Below are 27081 nucleotides of genomic sequence, written 5' to 3'. Positions count from 1 at the left end.
TGCCTCTCGGGCCAAAGTTGCGCTGAGCATTTGGGGTTCGCAGTGGGGAGCAGTCCTGCCGCCCGCGCCCCCCTCCGGGTGGTCGCTGCCAGTGGCTTCTGGCCTCAGGGGACGGCGTTTCCTCTCGCGGGGGTTTGGGGCGCTGAACTTTGAGCCGTGCCCCAGCCTGGGGCTGCAAGGCTGGCTCTGGGGCAAGCCATGGGACTTCAGCTTTGATCGCCAAGGTGTAAAAAACCACCCCAGGAAAGGAATCTTTGAATCTGTTTTTTAAGAGGAGCCTCCTTTGGAAATCTAATCAACACTCTCCCTTCTCTAAAAAAAAAAAAAAAAAAAAAAAAAAGGTGGGGGGCAGGGGGGAATGCCCCTCGAACATTGAAACAGTTCTGGATCTTCTTTGCACAGAGTGAGTTGCAAACTTTGTAAATTGATTTGTGCGGTGGGAACTATCCCATTTGAATTCTTACCGCCCCCTCCTCCAAAAAAAGAGAGGAACAGGTTAATGGATCAGGACGTTAGAGCTTGTAAAGGATTTTTTCCTTCCTTTTGGGTTGCTTAATTGCTTTTTTAATAGTATGCTGGGGTTTTGTTTCTCGGAAGTGTAATATGAAAGTTCATTTTTCTCCTGCCAGACCCACCCACTGAAAAATCAGCTTTCCACTTGATTGCTAGTTTTGATTTGACATTTGATTGATCACCTGTCATCTCACTGCCTTTGATCTATTCATTCTTGATATATATCAATAAATCACTCACCATGGTAACTCGGAGTGCCAGTGACGCAAGCCTTGCCCTCTAGATTGAGAGCCAGACATGCACAATTATTATCTTGTTTGGCTTTTAATGTGGGCGTTTTATTTCTTTGTGTCCTTCAGTTGAATCGGCATTAGCAAAGAGCTTAAGTTTTTTCCTCCCCTTCTTTCTGTCTTTACCCTCAAGCTTTAAGGCAGCGTCAGTGAAGGCTGGTCTTCTGCAGACCCCCCACAATATTTCCTTCTGTTCCAACTGGAGCGAAACATTAGGGAGAAGAAGTTCAGTGGAACACTTTCATAAACTTTGCAGAGCCACCCTCAGAACAAATCCAAAGTTAGTCACAAATCTGGGCAAAGTGGGTGTTTGTGTCTGAACATGCTGGACCACCAAGCTCATCTTCCATCATGGCCTGATTCCAGCCAAGAATGGCAGTACATGTGCTTGGAGATATCCACAATTATCTTCCCTTTTGAGCGCAGAATTGCTTCTGAAACTGCGTATGGTTTGGTTCAAATTGCATGGGGAAATATCATTTATAAAGCTTTGATTCATTTATTTTCCAATTGTTTCTCTAAGAGCAAAATAATTTAGGTATTTTAGTACCGTATATATTTAGAACTTGCTTAGTCAATGAGGTGTTCTTTTTTCAACTCTAGCTACCTCTTTTGCAAACAGTTTCTTCCTCCTACCCCCGTCCCTTTCTACATTTAACTCACTTACTTTTTAAAACTTAGATTGCTTTGCAATCTGAACAGCTTTGGGGTATGCACTGGCCTTTGAGGCTCAGGAAGAGTCAGCTTGCTTCATCTAGGGCTAGCAACGTAAGTTTAAGTATAGCTAGATTATTAGAGATAAAGTCCTTAGTGTCATCCCACAAGAGAACCCCGGGCAACAGTCCAGCAAGAAGTGATACTGCCCTGAAAGTACTCTTTTTTTCCCCCTTGTTGTTCCGGTAAAGGCCATCAACAGCTAGGCAGTAATTTAAATTACCAGAACGACTGGACATGTCTCCTCTGGTAAGCTCATTACAAAAAGTGCATTGCTCAGAATTGCACTGCTTTGATTATAATTGTCCTCTGATCAATGAGGATTCAGGTGTGTATACCATAAAGCCGTATCACATTATTTAAATTAGATCCTTTTCATTAAGCTGGTATCTGTTGGAGTTAGCTTATCTGCTTACTGTAGCGCATGTGTGTGTTAGAAAGTTCTGACTGTAGTTTCCGTTTCCTGGCATATTGTATTCCTAGTGTCTTTACATGTTTGTTTTCATGGCTTTTATTATTTTCACTGGAAGAAGTGGAAACCCTTGTCAAGCTGAAAGGGAATAATTCATTTTGTACACAATGAGGCCTCTCTTACGGTATTATTTACTCACGTATTACTGAAGCGGATATCTTTCCACGTAATATTTCTTTCCTCTGAAGTCACCGATGCTATGCTGTTTTAGCTAAAGTGGTTATTCTCACATTCGGTTAGCTGCTTTCCGATTCTTCTGCCAGTTAACATCCAGGGAGAAGAACAAGGTGGGCTCCAGAACTGTGGCCATGCTAACTTTTATCACTGCTTAAAATTAAACACAATACACAACTGTAAGTAATTATTCCCATGGGCTGATGTTGAAAGCTCGAGTTCTAGCTTGATTAATGAATAATGTAAGATAGAAAAAGCCTGTGAGTGAATCAGAACTGAGACTCTTTCCCAAGAACTGTTGGAGGCCATTTGATTCCTTTGCATTATTAGTTTTAAGTTCCACATTTCAAGGAATCATTTACGGAACTTTCTAATAAAGCAGGTATGTGGATAGAATGAGGGAGAGGATATTACAAGTGATGGGGAATGTTAGCCTTTACTGGTTCTGTTCCTCCCTCCTTTAAGGGAAGGGCTGTGAGGTAGGCAGCTCTCTTTAAGGAAACAGCTAAGTCAGAACATTTCCCTTCGAAATGTCATTCCTCCTGGCTTTCTAACGCTACTCTCTTCCACCATACTATAACTTCGGGCAAGGAAGAAAGTTTAGAGAGCAGCCTGCAGTGCCCCACGGGTTTGCGTACGTGTGTGTGTGTATCTTTGCTTCCTTTGATACATATTTCATTCACCACTAAAATGCGTCTACTTTTTAACCTGAAAATATTGCAGGATTCTGTACCAGCATCTTTCCCCCCTATCCATTGTAGGGAAGACAGGGAAGATGGCAGGAAGGTAAAATACAACAGAGCAGCGTTGTGATTTGTTTGTATTTTGCAGGACGCAGAGTCGTTAAAAATTTAAAACTGTAGACTTACACTCTAACCCTTCTATTTCCTACAATCTGTCGCAGCCTCTGCACACGTGCAACATATTTAATTTCACCAGCCTGAACTCTTGTTTTTATATAATGCCAGCCAATTCCAATAGGAAGCAAAATCTTTGGAAATCATATATATATGAATGTCTAACGTATATATAAATTATGGGCTTCTGTCTATCGGAAGAGATGAAATGTTTTCTTTTTGCTGACTCTCAGAAGCTATCTGGTAATCCAGATCTGAGGAAAGTCTTGCAGGAAAGAACAGCTCTCTCAGTTTATTTTGTTTATTTAATATGGAGATGAATAATGCAGATTTTGTTTTCATGAATGTCCTTGTGTGGCAGCAAACATTAGACTATTAGCAATCATTACTTAAAAGTTGCAATTTGCACCTTAATAGCACAGGTTATTTACATGGGAAGCATATTCAGCAGGGACAGTTCGGAATACTGCAGAGGAGGGCTGAGATGACCTGAGCCATCTCTCTTTCAGACTCATGATGGCAATGACTAGATTGGCTGGCAAGGTCTCAGCAACAGGCAGACAGCTCAGGATGAAGTTTACCTTTAACTCACTGGTGAGAGGGATGGGGTTCAAGAGAACTGGACACAGGGTGGAGTCCCAGCCCTGGCGCTCTCACTCTGCTTTAGCGTAGTTCAGAGAGACAAGTTCACGTCTCGAAGGTTTAAATAGGCATGCTAGAGACCCCTTCACTTACCCAAACAGTATGATGTTTAACAGATGAATGGAAAACAAAAAAAATATACACATACTCCCACCCCTAAAGGTGCTCTGCAGCGTGATCTGTTCAGGCTGTTCTTGTTGATTTAAGGCAGATCCCTGAAAAAAGAAAGGTACCTTGAAACCACACTGTCCACGCAGTGTTTTGGGTGGAAACTGATGGTTTCACTGGTCCTTCTGCCCCTGCCCTCCGAGCCCCTTCCCCCTCCTCTCTCCTCACCCTTAAAGACTCAGATTGAACGGGACAGCTCAAAAGCCCATTTGTTTTAGGCATTTATTGATTTCATTTTTAATCTGCCATATCAGGACACAATGCATTAACCCTAATCTGCAGATTGCCAGCGACAGGGAGTTCTAGTGGAAGCCAGGTAAGGGGGAGGGGGCGTGAGAAACTTCTGGACAAGAAAACTCTTCTCTTGGCTTGGGGGTTGGAAATCAGAGCCCACTTCTGAGGAGGGTAGACGCATCCCTCAGAAACATGGTGCGTTTATTTTTCAACCATCTTACATTTATTTTTCTCCCAGTCTCCTCGACTCTGTTGCTAGTGTTCAGGAAACCTTCACACCCAACAAATACCTCCTAGGCATCTTTAGCAGTTCTGTCCCTGGAAGCGTCTTGCCTTTTGTCACCTTCTCCAGCGCAGGCTTATGCTTTCATTTCATCCCAGCTGACTTTCTCACTCATTTGATGGAATTTCTCCAACTGGATAATACCTGGGTTGATCTATTTGTCTTGGGACTTGTACTCTCGATTGAGCAGGTTTTAAAGGGGCATTGAGCCTGGCATTATTTAAGGCCATTGAAACGAGGCACTTCTGCTCATCACTGCAGCTGAGCTTAAGGGAAATCATGCAGGAGGAAAACCTAGGCCCTGTTCATGTTTATGCTAGGTCCGTAATTAGCTGACACGAGTTAAATGTCCAGCGTGGTGCTTCCTGCCCATCCCTGGATTTGTACCATCAATTTTATTTAGGTATGTCATGGTCTAGGAAGATTCAGCCCCTGTTTCAAAGGCAATGTCTGTGTCCACCCAAGTCCCCTTTAAAAAACACAAAATTGCCTAACAAATTCTATATTAAGACCAGGCATACACAGAGTATCATTTTCGTTTGATGCGAAGTCAGTTGGAAATGCATTAAACTAACAGAGAGTGTCTTGCATCGCTTCCCCGAAGCAGTGCTTTTTCATTACATATTTAATTACAATCAAATTGAGCGACTTTTATAAAAAAAAGATCACAGTGGTATTAAAAGGAGCTCGGAACACAAATAATTCTGTTGCCTTGCAAGTTGAGAACGTTGCTTTATTTTTATTCCTTTGGGAGAAATTTATTTTCATTTTCTAATGTTGGGGTAAACACAGAATGTCTTCTCTCTAGTCTGTTATCAGAGAGCTCATCCTTCTACCTTCCTAGAACCTGTTCACCCTGGAAGAGGTTTTTTTTAAATATATTATTTTTCAGTAATTTGTAACAATGTGTACTTTTACAATTATTTTAAGTTTCCTAAGTTCCAGTGAAAGTTAGAAATTCTCCTGTTCCTTAGGGTGACCTTTGGCAAGCAGCTCTATGGTTATGAATGAGCTTAGTCATTCTAACCACATAAGAAAAAGCTTGTTGAGACTGCCTGATTACCTGGATGCTGCAGGGAGGAAAACACAGTCTATCATTACAGGCCCCTACATACTACACTGTTTTCACTGGGTTTATCATTTTTTCCCCTGCTACTGACGTGTCAATCACTTGTTTTAGGAACTTTTTTTTTTTTCGGGAGAAGGGATATGTTTAGCATGTAAAAGTCGATTTCAAGATATTCTGGGTCTTTAAGAAAGGATAATAAAAATGAGAGACCCTGAGCCCAAATGTGACTTCTGGACTCTGTCTACGGGGTCAGAGGACCCGTGTGCAGGTTGTAGGTGCGTCTGGAGTCGTCCTCAGCAGCCTGGCCGTGTTTGCGTTACTTCTTTTGTCAGAGGGTGACTATCGGACTCAGGTCCTTTCCCAAGATATTATAAATATACGTACGTGACCTGGCAGAAGAGAAATGTGAGATGCAGGTGGGAGTTGCTGATGTGTTTGTTTCCAAAGCAAACTCCATGGATGAAATGAGTAACTACTTTGGAGGGGTCGAAGGTCGCTGAAGCGGCCACGTGGGGTTGCCCGCTGCCGCCCCCAGCCTTCTGCTTTCCCTCCGAGGAGAAACATGTCCCCATGGGCATTCCCACACATGTGGCGACGCCAAAGCAAGGCCTGAAACGCTAAAAAAAAAAATGAGAAATTAAAATTCAGGATGCATGGCTAGCTAATCCTGTTGTTAATATATCAGTATTATTTAGCTGTGCTTAACAACAGGGAATGCACAATGCAAAAGTTTTAGAGATAATGAGCTTAGAGAAATTACACAGGGGGAAAAAATACCTGGGTCCTATTGGAAAGGATTTGTCTTGAATTTTGCTCATCTAAATAAGAGTTTCCTTTCCATTTATGTTAATTTAAAAAATAGTTTCAGTATCCCTCTACCTACTACCTGGCCTGAAACAGGGTCTAACAAAGCTCTCTCTGGAAATACAAAGATATAGGACATTGTAATGTACACCCCCTTTCTCAAAATAGTTTTAGAAAACCAAATGTGGGCTTGAAAACCAAAAGCAAAACCTCCACAAGCTCTATAACAGCCAGTTCAGGGTTCAAGATTGAAAACTTTGTTTCGGCAGGGTAAGAAGAAAATAGCATTGCATCGTAACTACACATCTCCCCCGGCACAGGAGGAGCAGTGAAGCAGGAAAGATTTTTAAGGAGCTTTTTAGCTCTTTTGCATGTCTCTCCAAAGACTAATTTAATTGAAAAGCTGTAGTGTCCATTTATGCTGAAGGAAAAACCGTGTGTTTCTGTAAAGCTGCTAGATGGTAAGGTGGATTTTTTTTAAAAAGCCAGCATTCTGCAGTTTCTTTCAGTACAAAAATTAAAGATCACTGGTCTTAATTAGTTGAGTGCTTTCAGAGCTGAGTGAATACTCTGAAATCGCCTCTGAGCTTTCTTCATCAAGCTACATCCAAGTCATTTCTATGGAAATGATACAGTTTAGGTATTAAGGTGGGCAGAACACAGTTATTGTTTTTAATGAAAACAGCTACGAGGGGCAGAATGAGATAAAAACAGAGTTGGCAGTGGCCATACTGTTTGTAATGGATCTGGAAGAAACCTCCTGAAATGTTTTACTGTGTCTTGAAAAAAAATCATGAAATCTGGCTATTGGTGACGTGGGAGATTCAAAAACAAGACAGAAGGTCAAGGTATTCTATCGGGGAGATTTGTATGAGCAGAAGCAGCAGCATGTACATATTTCTATATAAACTGCAAGGGGCTGACTTTAAATCACTTCCATTTATCAGATGCTTAGACTTTTCTATGTATTTAGAAGCCTCTCTCTTTTAACCCCAGGGAGATACAAATTGCTTCTGGGCCAAGATGATGCTGTAGAGAAGAGTTAAATCTATTCTGTGTTCAGTACCACTTGGTACAGAAAAAAAATGCCAAAATGAAAAGCTATGTAAGCACATTTTATATCAGAGTTGCCTTTAGCTATTCTCCTTTATTAGAAAGTTGGGTATGTGGCTGTGCCCGTCTTCTTGTTGTCTCCCTTGGGATTAGGTGTAGGCTGTGGAAGGACTGTGGAAGAGAAGGAAGTGACCTGGGTTCTGGTTACGGCTCCCCCACCCTAGTTAAGTGGCCCTGGGCCAGCTCAGAGATAAACCTTACTCTAGAGAATAAGAGTGTGAGTCAGGAGTCAGACTAACCCAAGTTCAAATCCTTAAGTCTTCTTTGTTGGAGGTTTATGTTTGGACCAGTTGCTCAAATTTCCCCAAGTGTTCCATCCTACGAGTCAGGGCTAAGAACCTCCACTCTTTCCCAGTGGCATGTCGGACACCTTCTGACCTGAGGGCGTTCGTCTTCCGGTGTCACGTTTTGCCTTTTCATACTGTTCCTGGGGTTCTTGGGGCGAGAACACTGGAGTGGTTTGCCATTCCCTTCTCCAGTGGACCACGTTTTGTCAGAACTCTCCACCATGACCCGTGCGTCTTGGGTGGCCCCACGCGGCATGGCTCATAGTTTCATTGAGTTACGCAAGTCCCATTGCCACGACAGGGCTGTGATCCATGAAGTGGAATCATAGTTCTTCTTAAGACTCAGGATTTTGGAAAGGATGATACAAATGCATCAAAACTGCTTGGGGCCACACCTAACAGAGTCGCTGTATCTTAGTCCCAAAAAACAGACCATGAAAAATATGTACCAGAAGGGAAATGGCACCCTGCCAGCTGTCATGGGACCAGAGGCTCGGGGCCCAAAAGAAATCAGATGTGGGTGCCTTTTGAGTTTTAAAACTGGAGTATAATCACTCAGTAGTGGTTTAGCCTTTTCTGATAAAGAGTCATGCTGAACGGGTTGGAACCCTGTCCCAGCTCAAAAAAAAAAAAAAAAAATTTATATCCCAAAGAATAGTAATTATAGCCCTAGCAACAACAAATATAACACCTGTAATAATGATATTTGTCCCTACCTAAGTGTTTTTTATATGCCAGGCATTTTACTGGGCGTTTCATGAATTTTACAATCATTCCTTCAAGCCACAGTTATTTTCTGAGTTCTTACTGTGTGCCTGGTCCTGTTCTGGCCACCGGGATCCTCAGGGGTATTAGGATGGGGATGATCCCTGGGGATCTTACCCTCCAGTTGGGGGAAGCCAGAGAATATGCAAGGAATTTAACAAAGAGAAAAGATAACTTCCACATAGAAGAAAGCTCTATGATGACAACATTTTATAAAAGAACAGGATGGGGCAACATTCGTGTGGGTGGTCAGAGGAGACCTGCCCGAGGTGGGAACCCTTGAGCGGAGTCCTAGAACATTCCTACGAGTTAGATGCGAGAACAGTATCTTTATTTTCCTGACTGGGATCTGAGTAGCCTGTGGAGCAGTTCATCCACCGCCATGCAGTGGCCGAGTTGGTCTGAAACTTTCTGCTTCCAAGACCTAGGCACTCGATCCGCTGTGGTACTTCCCTGGAAGAGCCACAGTAATTTGCCAGTGGAGGACCCTCAGTTCCTGTTCTTCCGGGGCATCTGTGGTGATGTTAAACCTGGCGGTGGGTGGACCCTGAGAACACTGACAGAGGACGTTGCCCTCCGTGGCTCCCCAGCAGGAATCTTAGGACCATCCGCCGTTTATGAAGCCGGCACTTCCTCTTCACGCATGTATGTTTGCCGTCACGTGTTCATTCACCCCACAGCAGTTGCCTGTTCACCTACTATGTGCCAGGCATTGATCCTGGCACCGGAATACTGAAGTAGGGAAAATTCCAGCAAATATTCTTGGGGGTGAGGCCAAAAAGCTAATGAACAAATAAATATATAATATTAAATAGTCCTAATGGCAATTCAAAAAAAGAAAAAAATGAATTGGAATGAGTGGACTAGAGAGGGATAGAGAGTTGCTATTTTGTGGAAAGTGGTTGGGTGGTGACATTTGATCAGACCGTGAGGAACTAGCCATGCACAGATCTGGGAGAAGCCTTTCAGGCAGATGAGGCCGTAAAAACCCAAGGTCGGAAATATCTTGTATGCCTGAGGAATACGTAGGAGGCCGCTGTGTCTGGAGCGGATGAAGACAGGGGAGAGAGACAGGAGAGGAGGAGGACAGAGAGGCAGGACAGGCCCTCCTAGATCCGAATCTAAGTGCGATGGCTCCCTGTCATCCTTGCTCACTCGCCAAGTCGTGCCCGGCTCTCTGCAACCCCACGGACTGCAGTGCACCAGGCTCCCTGGTCCTTCACCACCTCCCGGAGCTTGCTCAAACCTAGGTCCATTGCGTCGGCGATGCCATCCAACCATCGCATCCTCTGTCGTCCCCTTCTCCTGCCACCTTCAATCTTTCCCAGCATCGCGGTCTTTTCCAGTGAGTCCCTGTGGGGTTCAAGCTGTGGCCTGATGCATCTGACTGGGTTGTTAGTAGGACAGAGGTACTTGTTTATATTTCAAAGGTAGCGGTGGGCTCTGGTGTGTCCATCCATTCAGTCTGCTTGCTTGGCCCCTCGGTGATGGTGACTAGCATGCTTAGAATGATACCAGGCTCCTCTGCACATGGGATTCTCCAGGCCAGAACACTGGCACAGATAGTCATTCCCTTCTCCAGGGCACCTTCCCGACCCAGGGATCAAACTCAGGTCTTCTGCATTGCAGGCAGGTTCTCTACCGTCTGAGCCACCAGGAGGCCTGATAGAAGTGACACCTGGAGGTAAAAACACATGCCTAGGCTTTAGGGAGGAACTGACGGGTATGAGGATGGATGGCATCTGTGAGGCTGTGGAAAGAATAAGCAGTATTAAAACCCAGGCAAATCTGGGGTCCGCTGCAGCTCCTCCCTACTTAACTGGCCACCAGCGTGCTCAAAGGGGAGTCCCTTAACCTTGATGCGCCTCGGTCTCCCCTCCTGGCGGATGGAGATGTGGGGTTGCTCACCTCGCACTGTGGTTGTGGCGATTAGACGGTGTGATGCCAGCGAAGCCCCCATGCAGTCTCTGGCACTTACGTGGCATCCTCTCCGTACATGAATTTATGTTTTGTTTTCTGTAGGAATTCTGGGAGATTTCTAGGCACTTGAATTAGTCCTTGTATTTATTAGGCACTAAATAAATATTTCCTGATGAATGAATACATGAGGCTATAAATAAGTAAATGAATAAATACTTTAATTAGCTTGTTACTTTGTATACTAATTAATTAATGTTGAGTATAAGGATCTCTTTTACACCTCTAAAATTTTTTGGCAGACCTCTGTACCAATCATGATCATAGCTGCACTTTGAATATTTATCAATGTAGGAAATGCTAATGACAAAAAGATGGCGATTTTACTGAAAAGCTTGTGTTTTGTTCATCATGAAATCCTCTGGCTTCAGTTGACGAGAAGTGAGTCACCTTTTTCTCAGTAAATACTGGTTTGTTCATCTTATGGAGAGTGCTTGCTGATACTCTAGATTGGTAGACTTCCTCCTTAAGTCCAGACTCTGGTGGAGGCAAAGGGGCTAGGGATTCTCCTTTCGGACTGCAGCCGTGTCTCTCTGTCTCTCTCTGTGTCTCTCTCTGTCTCTGTCTCTCTTTCTCTGTCTCTCTCTCTTTCTCTGTCTCTGTCTCTCTGTCTCTGTCTCTCTCTGTCTCTGTCTCTCTGTCTGTCTCTGTCTCTCTGTCTCTCTCTCTTTGTCTGTCTCTCTTTCTCTGTCTCTGTCTCTCTCTCTGTCTCTCTGTCTCTCTCTGTCTCTGTCTCTCTGTCTCTCTCTCTGTCTGTCTCTGTCTCTCTGTCTCTCTGTCTGTCTCTGTCTGTCTCTCTCTCTTTCTCTGTCTGTCTCTCTCTCTTTCTCTGTCTCTGTCTCTCTCTCTGTCTCTGTCTCTCTCTCTGTCTCTGTCTCTGTCTCTCTGTCTCTGTCTCTCTCTGTCTCTGTCTCTTTGTCTCTGTCTCTCTCTGTCTCTGTCTCTCTCTCTGTCTCTCTGTCTCTCTCTGTCTCTGTCTCTGTCTGTCTCTCTGTCTCTGACTCTCTGTCTCTCTCTCTGTCTCTCTCTTTCTCTGTCTCTGTCTCTCTGCCTCTCTCTCTCTTCTCCTCTCTCTGCTCCCAGGCGCAGTGAGTGGTTCCCTGCCCGCATCACCCAGGGGCTCGCAGCCTCCCAGGGTTGGGCGTCTCCCCCTCCCCACTGGAACCCTGCGCTCATCCCCTCGGGCCCAAGGCAGTGGAGCTTAGGGGTTGTTAAGCTAACGGGAGAAGGCTATAGGCTGTTTCCTGGTAACGCCTTCTTCACTTTTTAATTGTCACCTGCAGATAAGTGCTTGGCAGAAGAAAGAAGGGAGATTGGCTGGTGCCTGTTAAGGAATAGCTTAGGACAGAGCCTGGGTTAGCCGAAAGTACTGGGGATTTTCTGCCTGCATTGGGACCTTTATTTAACCGAAGCATTGAAGATCTGCTGGGTACTAGGTCCTGTGGAAGGTGCTGGAACCAGAGGCTCAAGTCAAAATTCGACAAAAGGCCTGCCTTCTTGAGGCTTACACTTATGTGGCAGACGGGTCCCAAACAAGCAAACAGAGGCCCGGCACCCTGTGTCGGGGAGTGCGGTGTGCAAGAGAGAAAATGAACGGAATGAGGGGTCCCGTGTCCCAGGAGGATGAGCTGTCTTAGATAAGACTGTCAGCACAGGCCCCTCCCCTCCGTGTAGGCGCTGTGACTCTGGGTTCTAGGACGGTTGCAGAGAGCACAGGGCGGTTCTCTGGGGAAGCTGGGTCCGGGGGTGGGGAAGTCGCGGGGCTGGAGCTGCTGCAGGATCTGCAGGAGCAACAAGGGGACCAGGGCAGCTGGAGCAGAGGGAGAGCGGGCGGACGGTGGGGCCGCGGGATTAGACGGAGGCCTAGGTGCTCGGGGACTGAGACTCCGCAAACGAAGCCAAGGTTCTAACCGAATGGGAAGCCTCGGAGGGCGAGGGCACAGCGAGAGATGGGTTTGACTGAGGCCTTTACAGGATCGTGCTGCTGCCATATTAGTCCTCAGCGACCCAGGCTACAAGCGCAGGTGGCTCCGTGTGCAGAGCCTGCAGTCTGTGCACTGAGCCAAGAATCTGCCTGCAATGCAGGAGACCCCGGTTCCATCCCCGGGTCGGGAAGATCCCCTGGAGGAGGGCATGGCTACCCACTCCAGTATTCTTTGCCAGGAGAATTCTATGGACCGAGGAGTCTGGTGGGCTTTAGTCCATGGGATCACAAAGAGTCAGACACGACTGAGCATGCTCGCACACAAAGGCTGTAAGCATATTGACCCCTTTGGAGGCTCCTGTCCATCTAGTCAGAACCAGGTGATGATTTGGACCAGACTGATGGGGGAGAAGATGGCAAACTTGGTCCAAAGATGGACAAGATGTACCGAAGAGTGCAGGTGGGTGTCAGTGGAAAAGAGGATACTGAGAACTGTACGTGAAAACTTAACTGTATTTATCCTTTTATCTTCTTGAATTCTTTCTCTTGCTTCTTTCCTGTAGTTGTACAGAAGGTTCTTACTGAAAAGTGTCAGTCTCCCGTTTTCGGAGCCACGGTGGGAACAGAGGAAATTGTTTGGCGCTGCCTTGACTCTAGACATGGCTGTGCAGGGGGAAGCTAGTCTCTTCCAAGTGCATTTCATGGAGTCTTGGAGTTCATCTCCCTGTCCCATCAGAAAATACAGTGTCAGGGCAGCGGGGTGCACCCTGGGGTCAGACAGAGGGGCTTGCATTTCTTTCCCGTCAGGCATTTCCTTGCTGTGTGACCTCAAGTACCTCTACCTCCCAAACTTTCAATTTCCTTATTTGCAAAACAGACCTACTAGAAAGCCTGATCTCACTGGGTTTCTGCAAGGATTCACTGAGATAAACAGGTAGCATGCTTAGTGCGTGGCGGTGCGTGGGACAGGGCCAAGGACACCAGTCACTGCATCAACAAGTTAATACTTGTCTTCATGCCTCGATTTCCTTAGTGGTAGAGATACTGGAAACTCCCTCTTGCTTGCTTAGGAGGAGCGAAGTCTAAACACTTGCAAGCACTCAGAACCGTGCCTTGTACACAGTGAGAGCTCTTTGAATGATAAGTTACTAAAATCGTCACCATGACTCTGAGCTTATGACCTTGAAGGGATCTTACATCTTATTTGCTTTGTGTCCACAAAGCCTGGCAGAGTTGGTGCTCAATAAATATGGTTGGAAAGAATGAATGACGGTGATGTGATTATTAGGCATTAAAGTGAAAAAGCCCAAGGAGATAAATAAAGGTGCATCTCTGGGAAGCAGGAAAGTAGAGAGGAACTGGAATTGACGTTTCCACAGCAATGGAGACCCCTAATGACCGCCTCCTCTGCCCAAGCGCACGAGTGTGCTGTACACCATGTTTTCTCGAGGAAAGCAAGCCCATCTCTAAGAGGTTTTAAAGCCAGTGCCAAGTTGCTTCAGCTGTGTCCGACTCTCTGACCCCATGGACTGTAGCCCACCAGGCTCCTCTGTCCATGGAATTCTCCAGGCAAGAATGTTGGAGTGGGTTTCCAGGCCCTCCTCCAGGGGATCTTCCCGACCCAGGGATCGACCCTGTGGCTTATGTCTCCTGCACTGGGGGCAAGTTCTTTACCACTAGCGCCACCTGGGAAGCCCGTCCAGAGTTGCCCCCTTATGTGCTGTGGAACCAGTGGGGACACAGACAGTTTTAAGTAGCAGGAAGGCAAGAAGTGAAAACAGTATCAGTTGTTCAATACTGGTTCAAACCCTATGATTTAATCAAGAAGAAAGTCTCCCTTGGTGTTAGCCTGCCTTAAACACTTCTCTCCAATTGGTTTATCCCACAAATTCAAAGACTATCATGAGCAACAGTGAATAATAAAATATTAACACTTGGATTTTTCATTGTCCGATTACCATCACTTATGGCAAATGTGACTGACTTTCCACTGACTGTACTGACATAAGTTTTCATTTTTAGATAAAATTATTTCAGTAAATAAAAGAGGGAATTATAGAGAAAGCAGTGGCTGGGGGAGGGTATTACACAGACCATGAGGATGGGGCAGAATGACTGACCCTGAGGACGCCACGGACGCCCAGAGCCTGAGCAGGGCGGGGATTCACGAGCCAGCTGCGAGCTGCAGTTGCCAAGTCACACTCAGGTCAGAGAAACGCCCGGAAAACAGGCTTTCATGAGCACTTCAAAAACTTTAAAAATCAGAAGGAACTTCCCCTCCCAGGATATCAGAGAAAAGCTCTGGAAAGTGTTTGCTGGCCCGGGAAACTTTGCAAGTATGGAAGCACAGGGAATAATGTTCTGGTTTTGCATCTGGAATAGAGCAGTGGTCTTCAGCTTTTATTTAGTATCTCCTCACTTGGAAAACATGTTAAAATGCAAACCTACAGATTCCCAGACCAGAGCCTAGTGGTTCTGAGTCCATAGGGTGGAGTTGAGGCCCATGAATCAATTTTAGGCACCCACTAAGGCTCTGAACTACAGGATATAGGGGAAATATCTAAGGGCTGTCCTCCTTCTCATACTTGTTCTCCTTTGTCTTCACGCTCTCTCTCAATTGCAAATGCCAAAGCATTTAGACACAAAAATTATTTCTAGGGTCCATTTTCACTTTTGGCTTTTAGTCATGGAAAAAATATAAGTTGTCTCTCTTTTTCACTCTCTCTTTCTCTTGACAATGGCCTGTACTTTTAGAAATGGTGAGGACAATGTCCCCGAATGTATTTCAACAGGGAAACATGCCCATTTATGTACTGGTCTATCTGGTCACAACACAAAACATCAGAGTCCAGAGAACTCCTCAGTCAAGAAGGAGAAAGTCAGTCAGTCCAACAGAATATATAGCAAGGACTCCCTCTGCTTGGGAACTGGCTGACACCCTGGTACCGAGTCAAAAGACAAGAAAGAAACAAAAGGAACCTCCTAGACCCAGTTCTTTATTTATTATACTGTCTGAAATGTTGGGAACTCTTGGCAGAAAGGACAGAAAACCTCGCTTTATTCTTTGAAACTTGTTATCTTCATATATGCTCATCCCCTCTTCAGCAGTACCTCTTTTTTTTCCTTGATCCATTTCCTCTCTGTTCTTTCCTGATTCTTCCCAGTAATCAGACTTCCAATCCCCTTCTATCTAGCATCTGTGCCTGTGATTGTGAAAAAAAATGATGATGGCAGCAATGATGAAGAAAACGCTTATACATATCTATCTATCCATCTATCTCGGTTTGGTTTAGTCGCTAAGTCATGGTTTTGTTTGGTCTGGTCGCTAAGTCATGTCTGACTCTTTGCAACCCCATGGATTGTAGCTCACCAGGCTCCTCTGTCCATGAGATTTCCCAGGCAAGAATACTGGCATGGGTTGCTGTTTCCTTCTCCAAGGGCTCTTCCTGACCCAGGGATCGAACCTGGGTCTCTTGCATTGCAGGCAGATTCTTGACCAACGGAGCCACCAGGGAAGCCCATGGTCGTCATCATATAATGCCCACTCTTTACTGACTTGGATAGCACAAACCAAAAATCTACACCAAGTGGTTACTATTTACCTGGCATCGACTACATACAAGTCGTTTCCATAAAGGTCTCTCCACACAACATCCCGAGAGCTGGATATTATTATTTTTGGCCCATTGAATAGACAAGGAAATGAAGTTCTGGAAATTTCAAGTAACTTGAAGATAACAGAAGCTTTTAAATAAAATGCTGAAACCCGGGTCTGCCAATCAGAACCCAAGTGCTCAGGCACGATGATTTGTTACTTCTCACAGTATTTAATGCTTAATAGCAAAGAGTCACCTACATAAACATTCATAGTCTAGTATACCTACGTTCAGACCAAGGGCATGAGCCAAAATCGAGGGGTCCCTCAAGACCGAAGTCTGTCAATTCTGGGGAAAGAAAGAGATGACACACAGAGAGAGAAAGAATCATCCTTACCTAAACACCTAAACACCATTTTCAAAAGTTGAGCCTACGAAGATTAAAAGACAAACAAACAAAGTCTAGAACCTCTTGAGCTTTACACAGCAGCATTTTTCTAAGTCCGTTTCTGTTTTATTAAACAGAAGTTAAAAAAGAGAAACCGTGGCCATCCCCAGCTCAGCCCATCTGGGGTGGCTCAGTTGGGAGCCGTGCTCACCCACTTCCTGCAGCATCCTTGAGGATGTTCCTGGAGTCAGACGCTGCTCATCTGTTCCCCATAAATCTCTTGTAGGCTCCATGACTCTTCCTGGCCATCAAAAATGCAGAACACATGCAGTGACGCGACCGCGTTATTCATTTTAGCAAACGAAAAGCTACCCTCACAGATTTCCCTTTAGAGTCCCTCGTAATATTTATGGTCAGGGTCTCTAAAGGTGTTTCTTACTTGTAAGTATTTAATTATAGGTGACATTTAAATGAGTACTCTGAATAATGTGGGGGGCGGGGGGAAGATGATCATTAAATCTAGGGATCAGGTCTCAGAGGGAAAAATGTTGCTTACAGCAGAAATCATGAGGGGATCATTCTTGAAAAAATATCAATGATTGTTTTTAGTTAATGGTGGTTTCTTTTTTTATTTTTTAATATGGATGACATTTTGGAACAAACCTTTGTAAAAATATAAAGTTTGGCAAACTGCCTTGCCATTTGATTTCAAGTTATTTTAATGAGAAATGGAATGAAATTATCATCCTATTTTATTGTCTTTAAGGTAAATCTTTATGAATACTGGATGGGAATAATCAATCAGTTGGAATAGAGGAGAGGACTGTCAATAACCTGAGCTTATTTCACTTAGTCAGTAAATTTCAGATATGAAGGAATTAAACTGTACAAATAAAGTTGTTCCCTTGGAAAAGCAAACTTAAAATCTCTGCACCTCAGTCCTGTAAAATGAGTATAAGGAGGTGCTTACTTCACTATTATGAGGTTTAAAAAGTTGGCACTTATTATTGTAAGTACTTAGAACAGTGCTTGGTGCATAACAGGTGTTTTTCAGCTATTATTACTTTCCCCTCTGCGCCATGAAGAGTTTGGTGTGACATGTTCTATTTCTTATAGTATCAGTTATCACCTGTACATATACGTAGGGAGGTGCATTTTTCTTTTTTTTTATATGTTTACAATGTTTTGTTTGTTTTCATTTTTAATATGATTTATTAGCTACAAGTTTTTTTAATTAAAATTTTTATTTCTCAATTAAAAATAAATTTTTTTCTTTCAGATTTATTGAGATGTATAGGTAGTTTCACACTATATTTAATTTTTTTTTTTTTTTACTTTATGTTTGAGTCTCTAGCCAAGTATGCAAGTATGGAGGTAGGAAAAAAAGAGAGAAAGAGATTATAGATTTAAGAAAATCGATATAACTAATTCTTTTTTAAAATGCTTTATAATATTGCACCATTAGCATGTACAATTGTACCAATTTATCATTCCTTTGTTAATAGACATTGAGCATATTTTAAAGTTTTCACTATTACACACAACCCAGTAATGAATGTTCTCGGGAATTTTTACCATTGTCACAACTAATTTACGAAGAGACTAACAGTTGTGAGAATTTTACTGCATTTAGAAAGATAATCAGTTGAGAAAAACAAACGTCATTTAAACAGCTAATACTTCATATTGTGAACATTCTTGGTGTCTTTACCGAAGTATATATTCTCTAACCAAAAATTTAGCTAGCTAATTTGCATCTAGTAGGTGTTCGCTAAATGTCTGCTTAAAGTAAGTAAACTGAACATAAAGCAAGTCAATAATCTTAATAATGAACGAGACAGCCATCGACATGGCTTGAATCCTAGAATGTCAAGAAAACAGTCTTTTGCCTCTTTGAAGTGGGGTGGGGTAGGGTCTGGAGAGAAGTTGAGGGGGAAAAAAAGCATGAATAGCCTAAAAGGAATTGCCTTTGTCCTCAGAGTTTATAATGATGAAGCTTCCTAGCTGGACGGCTCTTGGCTTACCAGTGCTGAAGCTCCACGAGGCACTGAACACGCATGCGTGGGACCTTCTGTTTGTCCCCGTTACAAGTTGAATTATTGACAGTAGTCAGCCCTGCAGTTTCACATGTCAAACAGTTGCACTGTCGTGTAAGCACTTTAGCGAGCACAAACTGAGGCATACTGGGCGGTCCTGGGGACAGATGTATTAATAAGGCAGCATTTGGAAGGTCTGTGTGGTACCAGAAGCTTTTCGCAGCCAAGAACAGCATCATCCTTAGAACACTGCTCCTTGTGTGTACGCTCTGAGGATCTGTTTTATTGTGAGTCTGAGCTGTAAATTTGTGGACATGATGCGTGTTGTGGATATGCGTTTCATGCACATCTGGATTACGTATGTTGTGGGTATTAGTGTGTGTGTCTGGTGGGGCAAGAGTAAGACATCCTTATTATCTGTGAATTTTGTGTCTGTTGGGGACATAGTCTACGCATATGTTGTCGTCCTGAGTCATGTCTGACTCTTGTGACCCCATGGACTGTAGCCCGTCAGGCTCCTCTGCCCATGAGATTTCCCAGGCAAGAATACTGGAGTAGGGGAGTGGGTTGCTATTTCCTTCTCCAGGGGATCTTCCCCACCCAGGGGTCAAACCCACGTCTCCTCCATTGGCAGGCGGATTCTTTACCACCGAGCCACCAGAAAAGCCCAGAATAAGCCCATGTATCCATGCATATATTCACGCTAAGGCTAAGCGGCTAATGTAATCACCACAAAGCTCTTCAGGATTTTCCCTGTGAACATGAGGTCGGTGTCATGGTGTATTTCCCCAGGGTAGCCTGTGCTGCAGTGCCCCCGCCCCCCTGGGTTAGAGCTCAAGGTGAGCGGAAAACAGAGCCATAGTTACCCTGGGCGCTCCCTGCACAGGAAGTCAGCTCTCAATAGGAAAGGTGTAGGTGACAGATAACACCAGGGAGAAGGCTCTGTAGGCTGTGGTTTCTCTCTCTGTGTCTACGTTATGTCATGTGAGGAACTGACAAATCTCTCAAATCGCAGGACAATTTCATGGGCTGCAGCTGAAGCACAGTAGGTGTTTTGTTGAATGAGTGAGTGAGCGGATGGATGGAAAACCTTGCTCGAGATTCCTGGCGTCGAGGGGATATTCAGATGCCCAGGTTATGTATGTGCACAGGACTGAATGGAGCAGGTTCTCGGGAACACTGTTGAGTGAACGAATGCATGCACGCACATCACACGTGTGAGTGTTTGCTTATCTCAGAAGCAGGCTCGCCGTCCTAAGAAAACAGTTCCCCAGTGAGGTTTTTATTCTTCCTCTGGCGGCCCCGTAGGACACCTTGTCTGCTGTCCCCTTGGTTTAATTATTGTTCTTTGAGATCAGCACGGCAGCCCTCCTGTTACTGTCAGACTGCAGCCGCAAATGGAGGACTTAGGGGGAGGGGGGACTTCATAATTCAGGTACAGTAACTTCCTCAAAGATATTTTTCTTTTAGAGAGGTGAAGGGGAGGTGGAAAAGTTGGGAATATGAGTTTCTAAACTTGCCAAAGACATAAACCAACAAAATTGTGTTGCTGCTTCCATAAATGTTTAATAAGTTTTATCATCTTGTGACTAAGGTTAAACAAATGTGAGTCCTTTGAGGAATTATTTACTGGAAGCAAAGTTATAGCGTCAACATCTGTGTTTCCAATCACTTAGATGAGAAATAGATCAAATAAATCATGAGTAAGTTCCACAAAATAACTCCCGTATTATTATCTCTGGAGAAAAATAATACACGTAAGTCTTTTAGGTGCCCTCTCTATTGGAATTTGGACTTTGTTTTTTTGGTTAGACATCTTTCTTTTTATTCATTTCACTATCTTCGAAGAATGAATAAGTCTTCACTTTTTTGTGGAAATTTACCATAAAAACATCCATAATGGAAGGCCTTAAGAAATTTCTCTCAGGGAATCTGGCTATTTGAGCCAACATTCTCATTTGGGAATGGGCTAACAGTTCCAATATATAACATCCATATAATTTAACCTCATAAATTTCCTTTTTTCAGAGTGATGTAATGGGGAGACTGACCTGGAGTTTGTAAGTGTTCCCTGCTCACTGCATTCCCCCGGGCAACATAACATTCGAGACAGTGTTTTATGCGCCCTGATTAAAATATAACGTATTCTTGCATTTCCTGTGGACTGACCTGTTAGCACTCTTAGCAGAACATTTAAGAACACGGAGATGTTTTCAAATGTGTTACAATGCACTGTGTGAGGTTTTCCCCCTCTTTTTGAGCAATGATCTGATTTTCATTTTAGACCGCAGTCCCCTGAGCACCCACTCCACAAGAAGAGTTTTGTGCTTTGGTTTAACTTCTGAATCTGCCACTGCACTCTGACAAATAAACAGGAATACTGGTTTGTAACTCCAGTTTGAATTCTCAGGCACATACTTCAAACTGCTCTCCTGTAGTGGAGGGAAGGAATTGGATAAGTTAATGGGGAGTCCTCCCCGCAAATAAAACAGTAGCAATGGAAACTTACAATTTTATTAAAGAAATTAAAAAAAAATCAAAGTGACAGGAAGGGCTTCCTATTGTTTTTGCATCATGAAAACAAGAGCTGTAACAAATAATGCACTCAGCAAACCAATCTGTGAGGCTGAGATGTTTTAATTTTCAGTGGGAGAAGCAAATGGCAAAAAGAGGAGGCTTGACTTCCAGAGGAGCAAAGAAAAATTTGTGGGGCGAGGGCTTGAGCTTTAAACTGTGCTGAGCCAACACTCATGCTGTGGTGTAGATCTTCCAGGGTAAAAATCTCATTCCAGGAATAATACGAAGGAGGCATGGAAGGGAGGGGGCTTGGAAAGATCGAACTGATTCATGGACGGTGAGTTCCCTGAAAGGAGCGGATCTATTGAGAGCCATCCTTTGATTCTTTCAACTGATATTTAATAGTTTCTATTATTCTCAAGACCCGTGCTGTGTGCCAGGGCTACAGAGGTGAATGAGATAAGGCCCCCATCTTAAGAGGTCAGAGATGGGGTACCTAGAATTGCTGGGTGGACGGGTGGATGGAGGGAGGGAGGGAGGGATGGATAAATGGATGAACTCAAGTCCATTTCTGTTTCTATGTTTGTTAGTTTTCTGGGCCTCGTTTATCCCAGGAAGCCCTGAACATTTCCACAAGCGCTGGTTCCCTGATTTCTTTTCTGACTAATCCTTCCTGAGCCCAGGTCCCTCCTTTCCTGCACACACTAGCCCCTGCTCAGCTCTTACGAGTAATGACTTGCTGTGAAGGTTTCCAGATTTGCCTCAAGTTGGCCACTCTGATCACTGCTCGCTGTAACCCTGGATAGAATCAGCCTTTTCTCTGTTTTGTTCCCTGAAACAATAATGACCAGTGTGTGTCAATAATGACTTGTTGCGTGTCCTGAGAGTCCACTCCCTGCCAGGCCCTGTCCCAGATGCTTCACACGTACCTGACCTCACGATATGACAGACTGAGGCCGGGCCCTTACTTTCTGTCTGATCTTAGGCAAGTTATTTGTTTATTAATAATCTAACATTTATTAATAACAAATTTTCTCTTTGTTAATAAAGTAATGTTTATTATAAACATTAGTCTCTTCATTTTGAAAGAAACACTTCCGCTAATACTGCGTGGGCTGCCACGTGGATCACACCCGTGTGTGTGGTGTGCTTCACGCATGCTTGGCACATAGCAAGCGCTCGGTAAATGCTAGTTAGCGTGGCGTTTGTAGAGGGGCGAGCCAACAGTTTGAGGACTACTAGAATAGCAGGGTATAACATCTTTGGAGAGAGAGGTCTATTTTTTTGAGGTCTTCATTTGTGCTTCTGGGCACCTAGTTTAATAAAAAGGCTTCTATATGGTAGAAACGGAGGTGAAATGTGACCCTGGAAGAAGCCTGGAGGACTCGAAAGCAGCACATTCCCCGTCTAGCTCGCTGCGGCTTCTTTCGGTTGGGTCCAAAAGTTCGTCTCCACTTTCATTTCCTTTCAGGGCTTGATTTATTTATTAATTAGGCAAAATGCGAACTGACGAGCCTGAAATGATAAAGATGCTCGTGATTTAAAAAAAATGTTTTTGTATGTCAAGAATGAGAGATGTGGTGAGGTTGAGTGGGAGAGAAATGACTGTGTCAAAGCCAGCTGGGAGGAGTGTGACTTCCCCGCTTTCCAGGGCTGAGAAAGGTGGTACGATATGGGCGTTCCGCTGAGAGAGTTGGAGTTTGTCTGATTTCTTGCATTGGATCTGGGACTCATTCAGAGACTAACCGGTTGGATGGCAATTTGCCTTCTTGCAGAAAAACTGCCAGAGCCATGCGTCTTGTACGGTCGAGGCTCAGAGAAACCTTTCTAGTTTATTCTTCTGCAGAGTGGCGTCTCCAGGCTGCTGCCATATGTGAAGGAACGCCTTGTTTATGCGGGTGTGTGGCTCTCTAGCTGCAGAAAGCATTTGCTCCTGGCTGAATTATATGTGCATCTGAAGCCGTGGGGCCTGCTGATTTAGTCCAAGGCATATATAATGCTCTGTAGGAGCCATTCCTGGTTAGTAGCCCCTCACTCACTGTGTTATACAAGCTACTGGCAAAGGTAATTATACTTAATAGGAGCCACCTTTGATTTAAAGCTGCAGAGGTGAGCAATTAAATTGAGCTTCAAGCATGGGCTCGTGGGGAGGCGTGCAACCTTTGTTTGGGGACATTTGTCGGAGCAGCTGGGATTGCTTACAAGGGCAGTGTTTCTTGGGCCCGTATTTGTCACCTGGATTGTCTTTGGAAGACAATTAGTAGACCTGGGAGAGAGGAGGCATCAAGCAGGCATCTGCTTTCTTCCCTCCTCCCGGACGTCGCCGCAGGGGGTCTCGCTCCCCAGCTTCATCTGCCCCAGCCCGTGGGCCCCTCTCTCCTGTGTGGGTTCAACACTGCCTGCTCACTAGCTTCTTACTGACCACCTCTGGGGACAATCACAACTCCCACAGTTTCAGTCCCCCGTGGACAGGCGGTCCTCGGACGTCTAGTCCCAAGTGGCCTCAGCCCGAGCAGCCTGGGGATGCTGAGGCCTGGGCAGAAAGAGCAAAAGCATGTGTGTGCGAGCGTGCTGTTGTGTCCAGCTCTTTGCGGCCCCATGGACTGCAGGCCGCCAGGTTCCTCTGTCCATCGAAGTTTCCAGGCAAGAGTACTGAGATGGGTTCCCAGGCCCTCCTACAGGGGATCTTCCCAACCCAGGGGTCAAACCCACGTCTCCTGCGTCTCCTGCACTGGTGGGTGGATTCTTTACCACCACTCCAACAGCAAAAGCATCCCAGTCCCTAATCCTTTAATGATCAGATTTGAGATGATTTCACGTTTCTAAGATTTCTGTGGCTATTAGCTCATCTCAAAGATGTTCTGTATGTGTGCATGTATATATAATATAAACATACATTTCCTTGTTGCAGGCCTACCTTGAGTTCTAAGACTGTGCCAGTCCCACCCTTCCTCCCCAGCATTAGCTGGAGAGCACCGTGAATGCCACTGCTTTGCCCATTTCAGCGCTGGCACTTTAGGATCCTTGGTTTAGCCGAGGCCCATCCGTCTCCCTCCATGCCCCCTCCCCACAAACGGGAAGTTCCATGAGGGCAGGAGTCACGAGTGGTCTCATCACCTTCCCCATGTCCCAAGACCACAGCGTTGTGTCCGGTCATGGTAGAGGCTCAAGAAGTATTTGTCCAACAAACAGATGCTTCCCATCAGGCTAGCATAGAGTGAGAACGGCTGCTGCTAAGAGGCATATCATTAAAGACTTCCCTCAGCTGATCTCCGTAAGGATAGTCAGAAAATTTCTAGAACCATCTCTTGTTTATTCAATTCCAGGTGATGAGAAAATCAACACAACAGAGCTACTACTCATTAAACATTCTCCCCACATTAAGCATTATTCTATTTAATACTCACAACATTTTAGGAATTTGATAAAGGAGTAAACTGAGGCTTAAGGCAATGATTTCAGATTAAAGAGCAGAGAGGTTGCAGAACCAGAAAACATGCTTCACTCTCAACTCTGACACCAAGGAGGCTGGGGACATGCTCTGCCCTGCGCTGGCTGTCAGCCTGGGGTGCAGCTCCAGAGTTCCCTGTTTACCCCGCTAGAACAGAGCTTTGTTGAACAGATCTACTGTGTGCTAAGCACCTTTTAGGCTGTGGGAATGGCAGTCAACAAAAGGTATCAGCCTCTCGGGGACAGAGCCAATATACACTGAAGATGCTTAAAGGGCTAAGAAGAAGAATCTAGCATGGCATGGGATGGAAGGTGAGGAATTAGGACTGTCGTGTTCTAGGCTCTCTTCTCCTTCACCGCTGTGTCCCTAGCACTTATCTCAAGGACTGGCACGTCTTAGGTGTTCAATAAACATTCGTTGTTGATTGACAGATGGACCTTACTACTAACAAAGGCCCTGAGCACTAGCTGAGTTGTTTGTGACCTTAAGACAGAGCAGAAGCAGTGGGCCCACCTGGGGATTGAAACTCCTGACCCTGCGCTCTAGATTAGGCGCTAAGTCACAGGTTTCTGTTTTGACTCATCAAAATTGCTCCAGAATTCTCAAAAACAAAAACAGGTGTGCTCGGCTTGTTCCTTGAGTGAATTTTAGAGTCAGGATTTCGGGAGGTGACTCAGCCATGTTCGTAAAAAAAGAAAGAAGTCTGCAGTTGAGTTTGATCTGCACAGAAGGTTGGGAAGTACTGCTTCAACCAGTTGAATTAATAACTATCCGTCATATACTGAGTGCTTCGAGTGAGCCAGGGAAAGGACTCAGTGGCTAGCTAGCCTGATCAAGAGAGAGAAGAAGATGACAATGACAAAGATGAAAACACAGCTAATATTTATTAACTGCTTATGCCAGGTGGTGTGTTAAGCGCTTACCTTCAGCTAATGTCACTCTCACAATCGTCCTGTGAGTCCTTTTATGTCCCACTCGATGTTATAAGGACTTCCCTGGTGGCTCAGTGGCAAAGAATCTGCCTACAAATGCAGGAGACGTGGGTTCAGTCCCGAGTCGGGAAGATCCCCTGGAGGAGGGCATGACAACCCACTCCAGTATTCTTGTCTGGAGAATCCCATGGACAGAGGAGCCTGGAAGACTATAGTCCCTGGGGTGGCAGAAGAGTCAGACATGACTTAGCAACTAAACAGCAACAACAGTAATGATGTTATAGAAATTTCAAAGAAGGTTCAAACAAATATCAGATACATGATTTTGAGCCATGCGTGAATGCTCAGTTGCTCAGTCATGTCCAACTCTTTGCGACCCATGGACTGTAGCCCGCCAGGCTCCTCTGTCCATAGGATTTTTCCAGTCAAGAATATTAGAGTGGGTTGCCACTTCCTCTTCTCAGGGATCCTTCTGAACCAGGGATCAAACCCACGTCTCACCCAGGTCTCCTGCACCTCCTGGATTGTTAGGTGGATTCTTTACTAGGGATTGACACATTATGGCCCATGAGCCAAATTCAGCCTATCTCCTGTTTTTTTTTTTTTTTTTATGACTTGTGGATCTATGGCTTTTGCATTTCTAAAAGTTTTTTGAGGATGATGTGGAAATCCACTTGCTTTCATGTTGTATAAGTATCTCCACTGGATTCCTGATTTTGTCTCTTGGCCTGCAAAGCCAAAAATATTTACTGTTCGGCCTTTTACAGCAAAATTTGCTGACCCCTGATGTAGAACTTTAATTCCCAGCTTGTTATATGCATAAGACAGTTGCATACAAGATAATTTTAGGTATTGGAAGTGTGCATTTTTTAATAGTTATGGTTTTAATTTGCTGGGTATTCAAAGAGAAAAGTACATTAAAGTTGTGATTTCATGGGTATCATTGCTGAATCCAAGGGAAAGAAAAAACAATGAATCTATTGGAAATTAATTTTGAAAAAAATTAAGTAAATAATAACACAGACAGTATTAAGGTGAAACAAAGCTCGTGAAGGCAATAGAGAAAGAATGAACACGGGTTTACAGGGCTAGCTTGTGGGATGTAGAGGAAAAACCGAAAATAACGGAAGTCATTTTACTGGGATAAGAGAAGATAGGAGGCAAGCAATGGCTCCAGCTCTTTCCGTTTTTAATATTTGGTGAGTTTGAGTTTCTGAGAACCCTTGTTTTTCAGGACTTTTTGATCTCTTGAGGTCTCTTCCCAGCCCTCTGACTTTGAAAGGTTTCCTCAGGAGACACTGACGCAGGCTGGGGGGTGTCCAGGATTCGTTAGAGCTCAAGGCACAGCCTTCCCGTGTTTTTCCTTCTGCTGACTTAGAAAGACAGATGAGTGAACCTCAGATGGGTTTAGAGGTTTGGTGGGGAAATCTCAGAGGCGCTCCAGTTCAGCTAGGGATGGGAGGAAAAGGGGGGAGACCGATTGGGTAATTACTGTTACTATTTTGAGATACAGATAGCTGAGATTAGGGAAAGTATGATGAAAAGTCACATTAAAACAACCAAGAAGGTAACAACAAGATCTGTTTGAACCCTGGGGGAGGCCAGGTCTGGGTTTGTAAGGTGTGTGTGTGTGTTCATGTGTGTGTTTGCAGAGGTGTGCTGATTTTTTTTTTTAATACAGATCATTTTGTCCTTTGCCGTGGAAGCTTCAGTTCAGTAGCTTTGAGACAAACAGGAAAGTCTGTGTTATTCTTTACAGGAACACATCAAAGGTAGTTTCTGGCAACAGTCAAAATGTCTGTCAAGGAAGGAGAAAGGATTGTGAGGTATTCATGACCTGTTTGAAGAACTGGTGTTAAAAACACATTCAAGAAG

General features: G+C 44.5%; 1 protein-coding gene across 3 annotated transcripts in view; it reads left to right on the top strand.

The window, feature by feature from the left end:
* The window catches only part of TSHZ2 (teashirt zinc finger homeobox 2), a 489244-nt gene that overhangs the window by 1190 nt on the left and 460973 nt on the right, over positions 1-27081 (top strand). The gene's annotated exons all lie outside the window — the stretch shown is intronic.

Source organism: Bos mutus, chromosome 13, assembly GCF_027580195.1.
Source record: "Bos mutus isolate GX-2022 chromosome 13, NWIPB_WYAK_1.1, whole genome shotgun sequence".
NCBI lineage: Eukaryota > Metazoa > Chordata > Mammalia > Artiodactyla > Bovidae > Bos > Bos mutus.
This window is presented reverse-complemented; position numbering and strand designations above follow the sequence as displayed.